General features: G+C 40.3%; 1 long non-coding RNA gene across 2 annotated transcripts in view; it reads right to left on the bottom strand.

Moving 5' to 3' along the window:
* Positions 1 to 19,117, bottom strand: part of LOC134170268 (uncharacterized) — a 39,806-nt gene extending 20,689 nt beyond the window's left edge. The window contains exons 1-2 of one of the 2 annotated variants that reach the window (XR_009967190.1): positions 17,137 to 19,117; positions 15,631 to 15,779 (exon numbers count right to left, since the gene is read on the bottom strand). This is a non-coding gene — a long non-coding RNA (uncharacterized LOC134170268). The remainder of the gene's footprint in view (positions 1 to 15,630; positions 15,780 to 17,136) is intronic. The other variant, XR_009967189.1, reaches the window with a different exon arrangement.
* Between the last annotated feature and the right edge of the window lie 353 nt (positions 19,118 to 19,470).

The raw sequence follows: 19,470 nt of genomic DNA, 5'->3' as shown, positions 1-19,470 counted from the left end.
CATCTGCAATGTCTGTTACCCACCTCTGTGACAAGTGGGGAGGGTTAATTCTACACAGTTTACAGGTTAAACTGTATTTGCAATGAGTATATAAAATTAAATAGGATCTAAATATTTTTTTAGATATTTTAGGAATAGAATTATCCTTCAATATTCTATTAAAACACTTGTGAGTGCATAGTTCCTGGCTAAGCAATGCAATTCATCTGCATTTCATACCAAGACACCATCACATCTGAAGTATTATTCAAAACACTGAGCAAAAAAGGATGAGGCTAGCTTCAGAGAGCTGACAACTGCAGAACGCTTTGCTTTTGAAGGAAGCTCTACAGCTTCTGAGAGCACAAGTTAATTCAAAAGAGTGACTCCTGCCAGCAGGAGGCTGTTACAGCTCTCCAAAAGTTGCATGGCAATTCTTTAGTCTTGAGCAGACCACATACATTCTCAACTCTGACTACTGAGGACGATATAATACTCTTCACAACATCTACGGTTCCAGCAGTTCAGATCACTTCACCCATAAAGTTACAACCCCACCCGAGAGAGACAACAGGATTGTAAATGACAACATTTATCTTTCCTGCCAAGCTGTTTTACCCCAAATTGTGTTTCCTATATATTTCATACTCTGCCTTCCCCTGACCTTTAAGCTTCATCACTTTTTTGTGTTGGGCTTCCATGGGTCTCTTTTTCTCTTTTCATTATTTAAAAAGAGTTCTAAGAGAATGGTTTTAATTATAATCCAAGGAAGAAAATATATGATATTGTTGGAGACCCCCTTGGATCATTCTCAGGGTGGTTTGCCTATAAATCAAATTATTGAGGACTCAATTGTGCAACCCTTCTGTCTTGTAAGCCCTTACTCATCTGAGTAAGTTCAGGGAGACTTCCCAGTGGGTAAGTGCTCACTGACATGTGCGTGCAATCTGGCATTACATGAATATCACCCTCACATATTTTGTGGCCCAGTGTATTTCCAGTATTTGCAGTGTGTTAGATACAGTTTAATGGTAAACATCTGCTAAAAGTGATTTATCAACATTATGGTTCAGTTTCTAACATCTTTACTCATACAGAGTGGCACCTAACTCCGAGGAGTCCCTTTTAAAGGAGGACTCACATGCTGGAACACATCAGAATCTGTCCCTACCAAGCTCAAGTCTGCTGAATTCTTTGGTCTAGTACAAACCATTTACACACACACTTAATTTTAAGCACATGCGTATATGCCCCACGCCTCTCTCCTTAGCAAACAAGCAACTGGAAATATCAAAAGGAAATGTATTTTTTTGTCTGTGCTCTGACCCTTGCATGGTGCCAAGTTTTAAGGATATATAAGCACCTAATTAGAATTACCTGTGTGGATAAGGTTGATTTCTTGATTCTGCCTCAGTCACCAGCACCTTGAAGGATTGGCACTGCTCAGAAGAAATTATTTCAAAACATATTACTCATCTAGAGTTCAGCCAACAGTGATTCAGTTTGTCACTTATTGTTTTTAAATCTATCACATGTAGAGGGCTGGGACAGGGCTAAGAAACAAACTCAGTACTTTGCGAAATGCTAAAGTATGCAAAGACATTTTTCTTATGAAAACTAATATAGATGCATGTGCTAACTACGTGTGTATATATAATGGAGATATATATGCACATACTGATATTTCTGTCCTGTATCTCAGCAGACAAATCAAAAACTTGTTTGTTTCTAACCCTGTCTTGCTTTCAGAGAAACAGCTATACTCTGTTAGGCTCCATCTCCAGGGACAAATCTGCCTTTTGAATAATTTAAATATTTCTTCTTATACAATTGGCTTTACAAGCAGCTACTCTCCTGCCCATGGATTTATGGAAACCCCTCCACTTTCATACTGGACATTAACAGAGAAAATTAAATATGGATAAAACCAAGGAGACTAACAGTTGTTTCAGCAATCACCCAGAAAGCTCACTGCATGAGCAACTCTAATCTCAGTCTATCTTTCTGAGAGTTTATAGGTTAATGCCTCACACATACCCTTTCCTGTGCGATTACGACTTGATTTCACAGTGTATGATTAACAAGTCTCTGGAAGTCAGGCAAATGCATTTGTTATAGAGAATACAGTTGATAAGATGCTCTGTAATAACAGACCCATACAGCCCCCAACAAAATACAGCAAGATGTGTAAGGAAAAAAACCCTGAAAATTTAACTTTTAGTAGTAGTGACTGCATGTAGAGCCTGCAGCAGTCTCATCTGTCTGACCTTGCTTTGTGAACTACAAATGACCTCACTGAAAAACAACAGAGACCTTTTCTTGCTCTAGGCTGTCTCTTGATTGTATCTCTTCCTTCAGGTTACTGTAACTGCTCTTTTCCAGGGGTTGGGAAGGAGAAAAAAAAAAAGCAGAGTAGAAACACTTAGCTGAAGACCCACAGGCCCCCCAGGCCTGCTGCTTCCTCAGTTCTACCATCACTCTATTAATAACGGACAACGTTTTCATTAAACGATGCACTTTCCCGCTCCAGGATAGACTTGAGTTTTCTGTACTGATCATTATAAGAGTCCCAGGAGGGCTCCTACAACCACAGTCTTCACAACAGAGACAAGAACTATCTGTTCCTACACAAACTATACACCATACCAATCCCGAGAGTGAAAGAGACCTAATAACCCACAAGTGAAAGAGGTACAGAGCCTAGTTATCAAATTCCATCCTGTAGGATAAAAGCATTCCCCATTCAACCTTTGCATATATAAGGCCTTTGCAGATAAAGGGTTTCTCCCAGCTGCCCCAGAATGGCAGGAAGTGTTTCTCACGCATGGCAATTATCTGTGTTTTAGTTTATTTTAAATTGAAGAAGCCTCCCTAATCATACTGAGTCTTTTTCAGCTCTGGGTTAGCTGTTGCATTTAGGAAACAGTCTCCTGTTCAATTCAGTTTAATACTTGAAACAGTGAGTTTTAAATAGGGGCAAATTGTTGCTTCTTTCTATGGTATTTCTCTCTCCCTTAACCCATGCTATTGATACACATTTAACCCTATGTTAGGAAGGCCACTGTGCTGTGCAACGGGCTATGCAAACACACATGGTGACACCAATCCCTGATCTGAGGACTCTGAAGAGACGCTGCATAGCAACTGCATCAGAAACAGATCTTGTTCAGAATGGGCAATATTCTCAGGCCACCCTCTTCAAAAGGTAAATTAAATACTATTTGCACTTTCAAAGACAATCCAGTATTCTTAATATTTTCTTACAAAAACTGGGTGAAGAAACTGAAAAGAACAGTAATTTAAACATGGCACTAAAGCTATAATGAGCAACTGACTAGAGGGAATTCCTCAAAGTGCCTCCTTGGAGCTCCTGAAATAAAAGATAACCAAAAACATTTATTTGTGGAGTATTGCTTGGGCTGGGCTTTGAGCAACCTGGTCTAGTGGAAGGTGTCCCTGCCCATGGAAGGTGTTTTGGCAGTAGATGAGCTTTAAGGTCCCTTCAAACCCAAAGCAATCTATGATTCCACTGCATTACCAAAAACTTGGCTAGGATATAACTGGATGTGTACAAAAGTTACTTGAATTAGCACTGCCTGTGACACTTAAACTCATACCCTAAAAAAAAGTTCAATAATATAATCCCACTGGGAAAATAATCAAAACTTAGCAACTTTGCACTTCCAAAAATTATGACTACTGAAAATGTTCCATTAGCATCTGGGTACAGACTGTCATGCCGCTACTATTGTTAATAGCGATCCATGGCATGACAAATTCATGGGCACTGCTGGTCAGGCATGGTGAAATGAAGCTTCACTTTTTGAGTGGTCACCTTGAGACTGTTCCATTACAGTATCAGCTTAAACACTCGTAGGCCCTTGAAAATGATGATGTTTCTTGTTCACTTGTATGTTCCAAGTAATGGAATAAGAATGATCCACACAGCAGCCATAGAGAACTTGCAACCAGGTAATGCATCAGCAGTAAATAAACCTTCTCTCCCTGACAACCATCTTTTATAAAGTTGTAGTCTACAAAATGTACCTATGCTAGATTTTTAAATGTCGGTATGCCTTGGAAATCTATAGAACATAAAACTTCTGCCTAAAAATCAATTCTGAGTTACAATTTGATTAGCAGAAAATTGCCATCACATTTGTTTCTACATTTGTCTACCTCATGTCCTTTTCATTCATAGGCTGGACGATTTAAGCTTTCTTTAAAAACTCCCCAAGAAAGTCTGTGACATTAAAATGTCCTTTGATGCTCTTTCACTAAGCAGTGAATATTAACAGTTATGGTGACCCTGTTCCCTAATGTGTCTCTGTTGGATCAATAGCAGTTAAGTGCCACTGTTTTACAATTAAAAAGGGGATCATTTTAAATTTAAAAGCTCATAGCTAATTTTCTTCTTGGCACTTAATAACATAATTCATTTTTGAAAAACCACATAGGGAGAGCATATACTTTATTCTTTGTCAGCAGCCTTACTGGGGCTAGTTTTAGTATGCATTGTTGCATTATGTGTAATTTACAGCAATGCCCAGTCAAGAATCCACATGGCAGGAAGTGTCATATTGCTCTTAAATATGAGTCTGATCTACAGGCAAGAAGTAGAGGAAGAACTTGCTGGTTTTATACCTCAGATACATAACATCTTTTTGATAACACATTTTGTAGCAACTTGCTTTCAATGTTTTATTTCCATTCCTTGTTAGACAAGGCCTCAGCTCTTTGTAGGCTCAGAGGTCTGTGCTCTGCTAACAGGTAGGCAGATGTTTCTGAAGTATGAGCAATCCGTGTGCAGAATACACACTGAGTAACAGAACACTGCATTTTCTACCAGCCAAAAAAAGCACTCCATCTTCATTAGTTCATCCTATTAATTGTTTGTTTGGAGGGTTTTATTTTGCATTTGGGAAACAGGAGACTTAATGAGAAGCCTCTACTGCCTCTTCCCAAAGCCCCCCATGGGTATTTTGAGCTGAAGCACTTCCACTATGGAAGTAGTAGCCAAGTGTGTGTCTGCACATTATTTAGGTTTCAACCTTTTAATGCCATTATCCAGCCAATGCCCATGAATAATCTTTATTTAGATTCCATGTCCTTCAGCTCCAAAGTAGTCCATACAAGGCTTATCTGTAAACCAGGACAGTACAAAAGTTAAGAAGAGAGAATGGTGAGGTTTCTGGTGAGCAGAAGCTTTCCTTTCTTCAATGCTTCTGCCCTTAAGGGTCCTAAGAATATTGGAAGTGAGAAGCAGCATGAGACAGAGCTGTCTTCATTCTTCCAAATTCTGCAAAGCCTCTAGAGAGGACTGGTCTACTATTGGGAAGTGGGAAACTTCATTATAGATACAGAAAGATGGTTTGCCATCAGGGGATTTTGACTAATACACTTTTAGAAGGTACAGAAAACTTTTTGTCCAATGATCTTGAATGAAATGAGCTTACTGAACAACATTAAGAATGGGATATGATCTGTGGCTTTTTCGTGTTTGTAAAGCACGTCAATAGCGCAACTCAAAACTCAGGCAATGCAGTTATTCTGTCTGAGACCAGAAGCATGGGCACACGAGTATAGGATAATGAATCTATCAGTACTCAGTTATTAAATTATCCATACTTGTCCTGGAACAGAGTTGTTGTTCCTTGACCTGGCTTTATTGCCACAACCATACTGGCAGTCAACTGACTACAGACACAATCCAGTAAAGCAAAAGAAAACTTAAGTTAAGCTTAAGTGCAAATCCATGGTGGTAGCATGGTTGTGTGAGTATCTGCAAATACACACTGATTACGCTTATTTCCAGTTCTGGGCTCAAGACTGCCATGTCTGGTTCTGATTCAAATTATTCCTAGGGGTTCTGAAGGAACTATTGAGCTTGGAAGCCACATAACCTGACCTAGCAAGAACACCTCTAATTTGAATATAACAATAGTCAAGTGCAGCCTCAAATTATCCATAACATCCACACAGAAAACCATTCACATACACTCCTCTACTTCCCTCCCCACAAAATTCAAATACACTTATTGCCTAAACAAAGCAAGACTGGTTTAGAAAATGTTCACCAAATATCAAAATATTCTGTGTCAGTTTAATTATTAATACCTACACTGTAAACAGACAGATATTCATTTCCCTGACCCTTTGTAATAGTCACAGTAACAAATGGGGAAAGTTAGAGTTACATGCACTTTTCAAGAACTGCAGTTTTAAAATTGGTTCTTGTAGCTGCGATTCTGCAATTCATAAATTCAGGAGGACCTCTACCCCCCAACAATACCAACTATTATCAAAGTGGGAATACGGACACAGAACTAAAATGACTACACTAGAATAAATGTTGGCTTCTCCTGAAACTGAGATCAGTCTCATTTGACACCACAGCAGAGAAGCCTACAGACATAGCTAACTGCATCAACTTTGAGGTTTGTATGTGATTACAGCTACTGCTGAAACAGTAATAGCAGAGTTAAGGAGGTGCTGGAGAATCACTACCCAATTGTTTTAGTAACTCTGTGAAGAAACCTACTCTTCTCTGTTCCCCTTTTCCCCTGAATAATAACACGTGAACTCTAAAAGATATTTACGGAAAACAGCACTTCTGGCCCCCAGCTGACACTGACATTAGCAGACAAATCAGCCATCCTCATTTACAGGTAGAGACTAGCTGGGGCTTTTAACGTAAAAGCCCATATTCATCCTGAATTAAATAAATTCTCTTAACAAATCACTGCTGTGCATTAGTAAAAAAAAATAACTGGAGCCAGTGAGCTGCTGCAGTGTGATAAAGGCACATCAACCAGAGGAAATGTCTGGGTTAATGCAAGCTGGCTCCCCTGGGGACACTCTCACCCAAATGGTCATCTCTGTAACCCAAGTCATCAAGGGGACGAGGAGGCTGGAAATGGCAGTAGATCAGGTTCTAACAAAGTGTGCTGGGCTAACACGCCACCGTACAACACAATTAACTGCTTACACCAGGCATTGCCTTGTTTCTGCCACGTTACACTTCTCACATTTCATGTAATAGTGTTCGCAAAGTGCTCCCAGTTTTCAATTAGTCAGCCTTGCCCTCCCCCTTACATTCATCTGTGCCAATCTGACTCCTGCAGACTACTCCAGAAGTCTCACAGACACAAACTCTCAAAGCATGTGTTTCAAAGACACTGGTGGCAGCCTCACTTTTTTATTTTCTTTTTAAAAGCCAGTCATTAGATACAATTTATTCTATATGCTTCTGAGGAATCAAATCGGGGATAAGACTTCCCTTTGCTTCCCTGCCCTAGGTGTACAAGAAATTCATGACAAAAAAAGCAGTAACAACTGCATCTGCAGAACAACCTTTCTGAGTGTCCTTCCACCTATTGATTTGCTGATGTCCATCACAAAATCTCCAACCACCGCTTCATACCCCGCTTCTCTTTGAAGTAGACTTATGTAATTGAACACAAATAAACAAAATCAAAACCCCAGGAATTTCGTCTCCCCTCTCTCTGCCCTACAATGACCACCACAATTGCATCTACCTTGCTTGTGTAATTATCCTTTTACGTCCTTTCCTATCTATGTGAAATGTAGGCCTTTTAGGCTAGGGGAAACAAGATGGAGCATTCTATAGGCTTTGTTTTCATTAGGTACTAAGTACTTACAAGTACCTGCAACACTGTCATGTCATTTTCTAGGACTGCATTACTATGTTTATGATCCAGATCCTGTATTGGCACTTGAAACAGACTCATGTAATATGTGATTTCAAACTCTCCAGAAATTACAGAAGGTTCAGATTTAAGGTCTAGTCCCCCACAAGAGTTACAGTTTATGTGAAAAACAGACACTAAAAGAAGCAAGCTGAAGGCTCAACAGGTCAGAGCATTGGCTTGTAAACATCAGGCAATCAAAAACGCTTAAACAGGTTTGCATTTGGTACCCCAGTTTAAAACAACTTTGAGAAAGAACCAAACCCATCTCTTGTAAGGATTTGATTTTTACACATCTCAACTCAGAAACCTCCCAGGATACAAACACCCCAGACTGTGGAACAAGAAATACTCCATCACACCAAAACAGATGCAAATGTGGTTCATGTTCTCAGTTTTCAGAGCTGGATGAGAAACTGAGCTAAAATTACCTCCTAAACCCCAACTTATTACAAGAAATTGGTTACTTCCAGTTGCCTGATATAGAAAACAAAGACATGAGAATGTGTTTTTCTTGCCTTTTTCTTCCATGTATTTCTGATAAAAGATTAGATGAAACAGAGTGAAAATTACCATTTCTAAATTTTTCATGGCATAAAAGTATGAGTTGGGAATAAAGATTAAAACCGTATTTTCATATATCTGTCTTTATAGTAGTGACTGAAATGTAGCATCTAATCAACGATATTCAGCATGGCACAGGATCCTTTCTGGCAGCCCAAGAAATAAAAGACTTAAGGAAGCAAAACCAGGAAGAGTTTAGATTGGGTATTCATTACTGGAAAACCTGTGATTAAAGCCAGTCAGCCTTAGCTTGGAAAAGCAATGAGCTGAAGCCGATTACACTCAGACAGGAGTCTGAACCAGGACTGGAAATGACTCCTTACATACTGGTATTTTACCAGCCAGTTGGGCATGTTGACAGTAAACCTCTTCTCATGGTATTTACACCATTCGGAATTTGCCCACATAGGTCTAAGACCATGGGTTTGACCAAGCTATACATGGAAATAGACCTTCTTAAGAACTGTAAACAAAAGTATCAGTTGGAGCAGTCTGACCTTTACTCTTTGTTAACATTTCTGTGTTTGGAGAAGGAGTAATATTTTTGGTCCTATGTGTTTTCAAAACACTCAAGAAAGCCTGAGATCATAACCAGGCTGCAGATCTGATCTGCAGGCCAGAAGTCCCACCTACTGACTGTTGATTTGGATGAGGGCACAGAAACAGCTTCTTTCAGCTCACATTATAAGACAACTGCCATTTGTACACAATGTGAATATTCAGGGAACTTTACTGCACTGAATCCAGTAAAATTTTACTCTGTATTAAGTAACTGCGAAGTTTGAAGATAAGCTCCAAAATTATAATTAAAAATCAGTAAATTCCATATGGCTCCCAGGTGTTCCTCAGCCTGGCCCATTTCCTCTTTCCCTTTGACCAGAAAAAGGAAAAAAGGGATCTAGATTTATAGATGGAGACAGCTTTCACTCTGCCACCATCCTGATATTCTTGTATCCTGTGCTGCAGGCAAAGGCTGGAGCTTCCTGCACAGTATGAGCCCAAGTCTGCTTTCCCATTATACAGTGTTTACAGATGTTTTCAGGATTTGCTTCAGGCAGGTGAAGAAAAGGAGTGAACTTCTTGGCTTTCCCATATTCATTTACCATTCAACCCCAAGATGTCTACATTCCTCAACAGGCCTGAGGTCAGTCAGGATCTTGTATCAGACCTTGCTAGGTTATTTTGGCTTTCATTCAGGTAATCTAACCACACACAGTGTTCAACTAAAAATAGAACTCAGAGGCACTATCTTAGAAGTAACTTCCAGTATTTCTCTTTTATTTCTAATGTTGTAAAATGTTGTAGCACAGAAACAATTTTAATACCTTTCTCAACTTACTCATTTATCCTGACAGAAGGAAAACACAATAAGATTTAAATTGATTATTTAGAGATATTTTCAAATCACAAACCAAAATGGATTGCGTCATATAATACCACAGGAAAAAACACTGTACTTTCTCAGGTTTTTTTTTTCCTACTTTTTTTACCTTAGAAATGCAATTCTCCAGGCCTCTACTTGAAGGCCTGCTGGCATTTTCACGGCTATAGGTAAAACTGTTTTAAGCAGGTTAAACAAAAAGACTCACTCCATACCACAGAGTGGTATCCTACCTGTGGTTTCAGGGTAAGGTACATCTCCTTCCCCATGTAAAGATAACAGTTGCAAGATGCATCAGTTCCAAAGCCTAACAGTTTTCCAAACACCCACAGGCATTGCATCAAAAAATCAAGGACAAAAAAAAAATGCAGAACTCTTGTGTCAATGAAAAGAGAACACAATTTGCCTACTGAAGACCACTTTGGGACAAAGGAAAATGACTAAGAAACTGTACAAGACTCAATTTCCTGGAATACGTGTATTCATCTTTAGTGGGGAAAATGGCGCACTCCTCTGCCCAGGGAATCTTGGTACTTAGGCTCAACAGTTATTGAGCCCTGTTTAGTCTTCTTAGCATTCACTGTTCTCTTCCTGCCTTTGTGCATTCTCTGGGTCATGCTGCATTGTCTCACTTTGCACTCTTATACTACTATTTAACACAGTGCCCATTCAGACACTGAAACTTTTAAAATACATATATGTAGGTGACAGTTGTCTGCAGAGATGTCCATTTCCTTCTTTTGGTCCTTTATGATAGATTTGATGCCGCACAATTCCCTAAATAGGGATATTTGCCATGGCAACAACTAGAGCACAGTTTTGCAGAAGTCACCCCTTAAGTGGTTTAATGGAGATAGTATTTATTCCCTTTCTGAAGATACAGCTTCAGTGACACATTAATATAAACATAAATGGAGCAAATATTTGTGTGCTTCTTGGGAATAACAAAGGCACGTTTATCTGATACACACAGAAAAGACATTTTTGAACCTCATTAATACATGAGTAGAAGTCAATGGCGGAAAATGGATCTTGTTAACTGGCTTCTTGGATACCAATAAGCATCTCATTTGCCTTAAACATATCAACCTAGCAACACTATTTATTCAATATAGAATAATCAGTGACATTAGAGAGCCCCGGCATTGCACACAGAGGAATGATTAATCTATTATTCATTCCACAATAAAGACTCTGAGGGATTTACCATATGAAAAGTGATATTCAAGAAAAGAAGGTGGTAATTTTTCCCCTGACCTGTATGGAAACACCTGTCCTGTGGGATGAAATCCACTGAATAACATTGAGAGTTTTGGTTGCGATTCTCTGGTTTGGGTTGTTTCTCTCTGGAGTAGTTTGGTGTTTTGTTTTTTTTTTAAGTACCCTTCCTTCCTGTCATGCAGGCATATAACTTTCTATAGACTCTATCACTTTTATGCCTTATGAAGAGAGACAGAACTGTGTTGATCTGAGAAAGAGAAGCACCTTCCTGCTAGCCAGTGTCTATCTTGCCAAGATGGTTAGTGTTGACATAAGGATATATGCACATAAATGCACATGTATGTGCGGATTTGTATGTACAGGAATACTCCAGAAAAGTAACTAGAAACCTACAAGAGATGTCGCTGTAACTATCAGAGACCTGCTCTGATAACAATTCTTACATTGCACCCCAGAACCAAAAACTTTTGAGGACACTTTCCCTGCACACTTCAGCATAAGCAAGTATCAGCCCACTAACTTTTAACTCATAGCACAGCCAACTACCTCCATGAAGGCCAGTAAAGAAACAGACTGCACACCTGCTTTCGATAGTTTAGATGCAGCCATTAATTTTTTTTCATCAACTGTTTAATAATTATTAAGAATCATTCTGCTTACTCTGCAGTAACAGCAATGCCTGAGTTACAACACATCAGTAATCTAGCCCTACACATGAACAGATGCACAGCTGTGTGTTTAATTGGTGTCAAGATGGCACCTGAAAAGCGGTTATTTGTATATAGATTTAAATAACAGGACAGGTGACTTGCAAGAACTACGTGGGCATTTGGGTGGACAGCTTGGGATTCTGCTTTTTTAAAGACCAAAACTTTCTAAGTATCTTTTTTTCCATGAAGTTTCTTCAAGAAGCTAAAAGGCCACTACAATCACGGAGAACTTTTGTCTAAGTCAGCACTAAGTAAAAATTACAGAACTGGGATTTAGATCATGAAGCTGTCTAAAAGGCAACTTGTTATTTGATTTTGAAATGTAATTGAAAATAAGAATAATGAAGATAACTCCAATTACTCTGAAATGGCCTTCTGCTCCTTGCAGTGTGTGCAGTGATTAACTAGACTTTTATAGCCCTTCATTTTTTTTCCTCCCCAGTGATGGAAGATTTACCCATGAATCCTTGTATAAGAATAATTTGTTTTGGCAAAGATATTTATAATAGAGTGAAGTGAGCATGCTAACCTCTCCCTCACCCACTCAGCTGATCAGCTTCTCTGTGGGCTGCCAGAGTAGGCCAAAAGAGAAACTTGCGTAGGAGGATTCTCCATGCCAGTTTTGAACAGCCTAGTGCAGTACACAGTGAAGACCATCACAGCTTTACCACTCTGGCTAGCATGAAATTAACCTTAGGGTCTACATCACAAGTATATTGGCCTCAGTATATCTGTAAATACAAATGAACTGAGTGTTTAAGAAAAGCAAGCTGCACTTCCAGGAACCTCTGGGGAATACTCCCACTCTACACTGTTGAACTCTGAATAGGCAGAGCTTGTTGGTACATTTCATTTCCTTTCACTATTACTTTTGGAGAGTAACACAGTCCTACTGACATCTATGAGTTACCTGTTGTCTTGAAATATACTAGAAATATACTAGACTAAAAGCAATGGTAGCTTCTTTCCTCTGGATCTCTAACATCTTCCCACTTGTCACCATGTGCGTCTTGACTGAACCTCAAGAGATCTGAGAAAATACTTTTTGATGACTGAACTAAGGGTGCTGGTTTAAGCCACAGTTTACTTTAAGTTAAGCAAAACTCTAAGATATGCAAGGCATAAAGAAAGGAAGAACAAGGCCTTTAATTGAATTCACGATCCATTTCAATTGCTAAAACCCTAAAACAGAAGGGCAGTTTTGCATTCTGCTAACATAATCCACCTCCATCCATGTTACTTCTCATGAGTCACACACACACATACCCTCAGTGGATGAGATGCAAGCAACCACCACACAGCAAGTGGCTGAATTAGCCTCTCCTTCTAGACCCTGCATTTGACCATGAAAATAGTGAATACTGAGACAGGATTATTCCACCTATTACCTACAATTCATTGTTAATTCTAAGAAAGGAAACATCTTCACTCGGAAATTCCAGGTTTTATGCCAACTCCCTGCATTTGTTCCTCTGCTGCTGTCAATAAGTGCATTTACTTTCGACCTTTCTAACACAGCACTTCAGAAACTGTTTGCTGCTTCTCAGCCCACAGCAGAGTAATTCGATCTGTTAGGCTATTGTTCCTGTAGGACACAGCATTTTTGTGCTACTGTCCTCTCAATTAGCTTGTAACATGTGCAAGTGAAACAACAGGGGCAATTGAGAGGCAGAAACATGTACTCTATGATCAGCAATCCAGGTCCTCAAAGCTTTAAGGTACAGTCCCTACAGAACAAGGCAGAGAACCAGTGCTGGAACCAGCCCCCTTAGGAGCATGAGTTATCTGTTATTTCCTGCTGCATGGCTGATGGCAACAACACTTCAGCACTGGCATGTGCCTTTCTGCTGCCTGAGGGGGCTCTCACAACCTGCAGCAGCACAGCTCGGCAGCCCTCAGCCCACTGCCCGCTTCACACCCCATTGCCCTATGTGTGAACACAGCTCCTCCCACCTGCCGAAGCCTGGAATTCCCCAGTTCCCTCCTCCCCGTCCACCCCGCTCCCTGCAGTGACTGTATTCCCTGGTGCTGGACACACACCACCATCATACCTGAGACACGCTCTGTGCGAAATCCCTCCACCCAAGTCAACCTCCACGGCTCAACATGGCGCCTCCACGAGGTGGCTGAGTGCAGCAGGGCGGGACATAAACCCTTGCATTGGTCACATAATGGCGCTGCACGCCCCGATTGGCTGAGCTGCCTGCCATGGTGGAGTTACCTCAGTGTGGAACGTGGATGAGGGGCTGGGCACGTACCTCAGCTCACCCCGGGCTCCCTGAATGAGCGTGAAACGTTCACCTGGCTCCTGCAGGTGCAGCAGACATTCAATGCCGCTCCTCCGTACGATGTTGATAGCTGGGGGTGGCAGAAGAAAAGTTCCTCAGAGAAGCCAGTACTGCTGTGGCAGCTGCTGGTGGCAATGGGGGGAGCCTGGATGTCATGGGGGGTCTCCATGAGTGAGACACAGCCTGTATCTCATTGTTCGCACGATCAATAGAGATGTAATTACTGCTGTTGCTATTTGGCATAGCTAAAAAGGGGGTTTGTGCCGGTTCTGCCACTGAGGATGCAGGTCTGCAAAACTACTCCCTTTATCCTTCTTTACATATTTATTACAACTCTTTAGACTGATCCATGCAAACTAAATGAAAGCAACCAATAGAAAAGAGGCCGGCTTGTGCCAGCAATCCCCAGACTGTCAAGCGATCACTGAAGATTGGACAGGTCCTGATGAAATAAATGTTGGCTGCTGACTCTTCCAATTTTGCAACACTCCTCTGTGTCACTGGAGCAGCCTTGTCCAAGATTGAGATATTTGCAAACTGTCATCTTTCATAAATATCTGCCTTGAGTGACACTTTGCCCCCCTCCGTTTCCCTTTGAAATGTACCTAGCTGGCACGGAGCCTGCGGGATTTCATTGCTTGTGATAGGTGATTAGCAAAGAGATGATTTCCTCCTCCCTCCCCCTCCTCCCCTCTGCCAAAGGGCTGAGTGACAGGTCCAAAAGGCGAAAGGCAGACTGGGGAAGCAAATCTGCCAGAGGCAGAAGTGATGACACTCCGAAAACACTTCATTCATCTTGCCAAATTACAGGCTGGGCTGGGGACTGATGGGGACTGGAGGAGGAGGAAGGGGGGGGGGGGAAATAATCTTTTGCACTTGCCTCGAATGCTCTCTGCTCAAAAACATTGCAAAGCAGCTCCTGAAGCTTGAAGGATGCACCCCAAACCCCTCCGATTTCTGCTCTGTAATGCTAGCAGGCGAGCTGCTACCTGGCTCGTGTTAGTCGCTGTTTGACAAAGCGTATTAACTGTCTTAGTCATGGATGTCAGATCCCTTAAGCTCTCACAGGCTTCCTGCCTAGACGTCAATAATTGGGGCTGAGAGGGAATTTCAAAAAGCAAAATTAAGCATTAATGTCTAGCCCTCCCAGACAGCAGAGCCGGTGCTAACCGCACAGTGTGGCTTCCTCTAATTTATTTGGTCGCGAACAGCGCAGAGGGCAAGCAGCTATTTGTGGCTGAGAAGTTACCTGTGTCTGTCTTGGGAAGGCTCCAGCCCTTGGGAGGGTACTTGGGGAATTAACACAGGTGTGAGCCAGTGATTGTGCCGGTTTTCTGTGAGCTGTGATGTCTTCTGAACAGCAGCAAAAATTAATTGTCTGCTTGGACCAAGTTCTGCACAGAACTTTTTTGTCAGAAAGAATACCCATTTGGCAATGTGAAATCCATTTGACTGTTTGTTTCTTTTTCTTCTTTTCCCACTCAAAACATTATCTTGAGAATGGCATGACTGGGGGGGTGGGGGGGTGGGTGTTAATTTAAGCATTTTTTTCCATTTCTTGAAGTGGGCATCTGTCTAAAATGTAATTACAGTATTTTTAATTTACTTTTAATGGTTTAACACTGAAATGTTTCAGACTTGTATTAACTACTTCAACCCAACGTATTTTGCCTGAATTCTCAACATGCCCCAAGTCTCCATTACTTAGATTTTCAGACTTGACAATTCTTATTAATAGTGAGATTAGCAATGAAGGAAATGATCTGTTTTTCTCCTACCTTTTTCCTTGGACAATGTAAGCGTTGATATCATTGAATCTTAAATTCACTCTTACAAGTGAAGACTAAGTCAGTTATTTCAGCTGGTGCAATTGGAAGCGTCTCTCTTCTGTCATCTTGAAGTACTTCAAGAGACACACAAACCACTCCTGAAGAAGGGGAGAGATTGATTTTATTTTTGATAATGCATTTTTGGTGACATCTCAAAGGGAGCAGACTGGATTCTTGTCTCTCCTATGCTTGTCTAAGGCCTAATGTGCACTCAAATACAGGCTTAATGCCAATGTAAAAAAATATTTGAGTTTTGTTGTATCAGGAATTAAAATTCACATAAATGGTCACGTCACTTGTCATTTTTACCTGTGTAAATGAAGCCTTGGCCAGCTTTCTGTAGCATCATCACCTGATGGTATCTCTCATGATATACTGAAAATGGAGACTACAGCATAATAAAGTCAATCCCTAATGACAAAAATGGACTACTTGTCTGGGACAGAGTCAAATGTCTACTCTAGACAGAAGAAATATAATATAAAGGATATTTTGTAGCCATCCAGGTTTTAAACAGTATTTCTACTCTGCTAAGTTCTATTCAGCAAAAGTAATTCTGAAGAACTTAAAAATATTCTAACAGTTAAATTCAAACATAATATGATTCTCTTCATCTTTTGAACACTCAAGATGTGCAAAATTGGGACTCAAAATCTGCATGCTCCCAAATGCTGGGTGCCTTATACCCAAACCAGCAAATACTCAATACTGGCAGCTGCAAAAGAAATTTCAGGACAACAAAATGATTAGATTTTTTTCCTTGCTATATGAGCTTTTTCTTCTCAATTGGAAGTGCTGGAAAATGACCATCATTTGGTGTTGGAACTGGGGAGAAGCATCAAATGTGAAAATAAAGCACAGGAAGGATCAAAGTCAGCCAACCCTTTCTAGTAGATTTTAGTACTAAAAAGTGTGGAAAAAAATAAAATCTGATGCCATTTATTTTGAAAAGTTATGTTCCATCATCACTCAGCAATTTGCAACTTCAAACAGCTAACTGAGTATCACATACAGCGTGAGGTAGGCTAGCATAACAACGTTATTATCCCTCCCCCTCACTTCAGGCTGAGAAACCTGGTAAGAGAAATTAAAATGAGCTTCTCAAGGACAAACACTGAGTTTGTGATAGAACAGAGATTAAAACTTGGAGGTCTTTTGTTTCCCCTCAACAGTGTTTACTACCTTGCTATTTTGTACGTGTTTGCATACACCCAGATGTGTAGCCACACACATTCACAACTGAAAAAAAACAGAGGGAGGGAGCATACCAATAGGCACATCTGAATGTCAGCACATGGACACATAACATAGTTCTCTGTTTACAGAGGAGTTTGTGTGAAGTTGAGGCACCTCCATCCATAATTGCAACTAAAAGTAAAAACCCTTCTCAGCTGCCCCTTTAGCTTATTTTCCCCTGCAAAATCAGACTAAAAAAGGAGCAAAGGAATTCCTCACCCGTGGTCATTTTGTGTGTTGGGGGCTTTCTCTTGGGAGTAGGAGCTCTGATATACATCTCTGAGAACAGTTCAGGTACCTGGTGCCTGCCAGCCGAAGAGCAGGTAAGGTTGTTGCTCTCACCCTGGAGATGTCTCCTTGGAGCTGTGGATGCAGCTCCCAGTCTGTGGAGAGGATTCATGCAGGTGTTCAAGATTCTCCAGTGGTCATTTCCAAGGGTCTCTTAGTTGTACTTTAGATGGCTCTGCATTAAGCTGGCAGGGTGTTTATGGATTTTAGTAGATGAAGCCATTTAATTTCTGGAGATAGAGAAGAAAGTGATAAATGCTACATATGTGAGCATGAGACATAGCATAACCCAGCTGTGCACACACAAACACATGCGCTGTACACATGACAAGTTCATTGTGCATTAATCAGGATATAATCTCATACTGCTAATGCAAGTCATGATGTAATTTTACCTTTACTACTTATACAACTATGGCCATTATTACCATGTAGTAAATTGTATCACTTCAGGCTGATGAATGACAGTAGTTAATGTATCTCCACCTAATTTGTCTATTTCACATGGTGATGTAGCTCTACTCTGATTTGTTTTTCATTTCAGGGAGCTGCTATATACTTGTCTTTATGTCTTCACTGGACTTTTTCAGAACACTTACAACAGAAGAAAAAATAATTTGGTGTTTGCTTTTATTAAAGAAATAAAAAGGGGAAGATTTTACCAGACACACGGATTTGCTTTTGTATGGATACTAAATCCTTTCTGTTGAACCAAGCTCTGATATACTTGAAGAAATGGATGTACTTCAAGCAACAGTAACCAAAAATGCTGACTTGGAATTTAACACATATTTGGCCGTCTCTCATGTTTGATGCAAGAATAAATAATAGCACATCCATGGCACTCCCACAACATGTACACAGGCCCACTTGTTAAGTCACAAACAATATAGGTGTGGCTAAAAAGAAAAATGTATGTGCCACGATAACAAAATCACACTTTTGAAGCTCATCTCTTTACATGCACAGCTGTGTGTCTGACCCTTGCGCCTTAAAGCTTTTTAAAGTTCTGGATGGTGTGGGGTGTTTTTTTCTTAGAACACTTTTCTTGTGATAAATATGAAAATGCAAAGAGGGAACATAGATCCAGAATGAGTTATTTTTCTAATGTTTTCCATTAAGCAGCAGCTGCTGTTACCAAGCTGTCATCTTTGTTGCTAGGGAGATTTCATGCGCATGCCAGAATGGGACTGGTTGGTTCCGTGTGTCCACCCAACTGCTTGGAAAGCCATTGTGTTGGTGAACTCCTGGATGTTGGGCTGAGCAAACTCCTCCTCCGACTTCAGTGGGAAATGGGATGCAGGAGTAGACCTCCTTTCTAGGGTTATTCAGCACCGCTTTTGCACACCAGCATAGTTTTGTCTTCTTCCTCCCCCTGAAGTGAAAAAGACGAAATGTCCCATTTTGATATTTTTAACATGTAAACCATCCTGATTTTTCATTTCTGAAATACACTTTAAATTTCACATGCAGTTTTCCACCTTCTCCTCAAAGCAAACAACACATAACCTAAGTAAGATTTGAAATACTTCAGGCAGTGCCAACCAATGTATTCTTATTTTGGCTCAGCTAGATAACCAAAGCTGATAATCAACTGTCTGCACAATGCTGACCAGAGACTTCAGTGGAACCTCTCCTGCCTCTAAATATTGTGCAAGTGTTAAAGATCTTTGCTGGCCTATACGGACTACAGAGAAACAAAGGCTTAATTTCTTTCTTATGTTAAACTCAGTGGAGCACTGTGAGTTGCCTTTCAAAGTACAACATTTTTCCAGTCTAAAAGGACTCTGAGACAGGGAGAGATACCTTTTTCCTTGGTTAGCACACTCTGGTCAACGTATGGTCTCCGAGTGGATAATGACTGCAGTAAGAAAGATAAAAAATATTCACAATTCTTTAATATACTGGTGAGAAATCAGTTTACTAGTTCAGAAATGCCAACAGGTCAGATCAAATTTCTCATGTGGCGTAAAGATCATAAATGCAGTTCCCAGGGCTACCTCAACTTTAATAAAATGAAGTCATCCATGTGTTGCTTTGTATTAATATTGCAACTAGGTTTAAGCATATATAAGCCATGATTTTTTCATCAAGTGTTAAATCAAATTGAATCACAGGTTTTTATGAGTGATAAAACGATAATAGACCAGATCTGGTCAGCTAAGATAATAACTTGATTCAGTACTTTGGATGTAAGTGTTTAAGGTTTCCACAATAAAACTGTAATGTTATACTCTAAAGTGTGTTAATAACATTAAGTGATGT

This window comes from Pezoporus occidentalis, unplaced genomic scaffold (assembly GCF_034315485.1).
Source record: "Pezoporus occidentalis ecotype Australia unplaced genomic scaffold, CSIRO_AGI_Poc_V1 ctg11, whole genome shotgun sequence".
Classification (NCBI taxonomy): Eukaryota; Metazoa; Chordata; class Aves; order Psittaciformes; family Psittacidae; genus Pezoporus; species Pezoporus occidentalis.
The sequence above is the reverse complement of the archived record's forward strand: the minus strand, read 5'-3'. Positions and strand labels throughout refer to the sequence as shown.